Here is a 2,388-nt window from a genome sequence, read left to right as displayed (position 1 = left end):
GAGCAATATACTAAATGGAATAGTCGATGTCCTTAATCTATCTTTGACCTGCAACAAAACAAATCAATAATAGTTAGAAATTTCTCACTCAAAAAAGAGCATGTATTTCCATGGTTGTAATAATAGGCGAATTAACCATTAAATAACCACAAGTGCAGAATTAAAGGGTTGATGCCATAAAGCATATAATCTACACCATGTTTTTTTTTTACCCGAATAAGTTCCAACAGGTCAGATTTAATAAGCCAATCCAACTCTTCATGGGCAGAAGAGTGCATGTTTAGCTCCACTAAATCCTGTATTGCATCAGCCTCTAAGCTGTACAAGGCCTTGACATCAATACACTCCACAGCTTTGGCAAGCAAAAATTCTTGACACTTCTCGCTCAACACATCCCTAAATATCTCCAACAGTAAAAAAGTATATTCATCAACCTGCTCCAAGAAAAAAGAAACAAAAAAAAAAAAAAAAAAAAAAAACACATCGTGAACAGCTTTAAACTTCATTTCATGATAAACTACTAAAAGCAATTTCGGCAAAATGAACTAGAAGTGATGAAATGACTAAGCATCAAAATGGATACCTTTATGGTGCATATTTATCTAAATAAATGTAAACTCCTTTTTCAGTATGAATGAAGAATTCTAAAAGATTTCTTAGCTAAGGATTTTGTGTTTTCGCGCATTATTGAGGGAGGTTTATGACTTATGAGAACAAAGAACAAATATCTACTCCCCACCGTCCCTTAACCTTTGGTACATTTAATTTTAAGCAGTCTACAAAATAACATTTTCCCAAAAAACATGTTTGACCAATAATATCTTTCACTTTGTGTTACAAATAAATTCCGTTTTGAGAGTTAAAGTTATGAAACTTTGACCGAATTTTTTGGCATATCTATAATGTATAAAATAATCCAGTAAGATTTTGTTAGATTCGTCTAAATGTAAGTTTATTAATATCAACTTTTTATAATTTTCTAAATTATACAATTTGAGTTGTTAAAGGTCAAAGACGACTCTTGAATACCGTACAAAATGATATGGTGCAAGTAAAAAGAAACGGAGCGAGTAAAAGTTATAATATAGTACTACACTGCAACAAATCCAATAACATTTCGAATAATAATCTCCGTATTAGGCATGAATGGGAAATTGGTCAAACTTCAAAAAAGTGTCACCACAACTATAGAAATGTAGCAAGCATTAAGGGAGGGAGGGATTAGTTACAAATAGGAAACTCGCATTCGACATTTTGTACTCCCTCTATTTCAAACTGTTTGCCACACTTTAAAATGACTTCGCTTACATTAAGAACGGGAGTAGGGCATTAGTCATATTCCTTACCGTCAATCTCTGATACTGCATTCATCAGAAAGAATAGAATTATCACACAGAAATTGCAACTAGATGAATCAATACTTGAAAGCTGTACCTGTATCATAGCAGCAACATTACATTCGTTCAAAAGAGAGTACCCATCCCAATTAATATTTGTATTCGCTATCCACTTGCAAACTTCATAGAATGAATCTCCCTGTGAAATAACAAATTCATAAAGATTAATTAATTAACTAAACTTTCAAGAAAGAATGAAAGATATACAGTAGCACACTACTTTCCCATTACTTCCTAATTAGGCTGTAAAAATGATCAAGATTGCAAACAAATTGATGCAAAAGATGTGAGCAGAACTGAAATCCTGCGTGAAATTCAATTGTTTAATTTTGAGCATATGATTTCATACAAACAAATAGGATTGCCACAAAGAATGTTTAGCTATTGTTCAGAATATCATTTGTAATTGTATGTAATTTATCATTTTACTTGAATTTAGGGTTTTAGTTTGGACTGAATTATTTTCCTTTGAGGAACTGGAAGCCTCCATATTATTTTCCTCCCTTGAAAACCATTCACATCTTCATTTTCAATTTCACGAATTATAGTAATAGCTGATTTTATTGTGAATCCCCCTGTTGGTGACCCTTTCCAGTAGATTTCATCCACCGTTTCCTCATCATCAATAACAGAATGTGCAGCAATTTCTCCCAATACATTCTCAGGAAGGTAATCTGAGAAAAGCTCAAGCTTCCAGTCCACATTTTTGTCCCACTGTAGGCGTCGTTCGAAGTACGCCTACGTTAAAAGCATGTGGTGAATATGCTTGGCACTCATAAGAAGTGGGAATTGACATAACGATTAGGGACAAATAAAGTAGAGAAAATAAGAATAATAAAATTCTGGTTGCCCTGTACATCAGAAATGAGGGGGTATTTATAGGGAAATGTGCTGAGGGAGCACTTGGAACCCTAAAATGATAAAAACCCTAAAAATTTATCCCGTGACACGGTCAGACTGTACCGTCAGACGGTACACTTTCCCGTGACAC

This window comes from Chenopodium quinoa, unplaced genomic scaffold (assembly GCF_001683475.1).
Source record: "Chenopodium quinoa cultivar QQ74 unplaced genomic scaffold, ASM168347v1, whole genome shotgun sequence".
Classification (NCBI taxonomy): domain Eukaryota; kingdom Viridiplantae; phylum Streptophyta; class Magnoliopsida; order Caryophyllales; family Amaranthaceae; genus Chenopodium; species Chenopodium quinoa.
The sequence above is the reverse complement of the archived record's forward strand: the minus strand, read 5'-3'. Positions refer to the sequence as shown.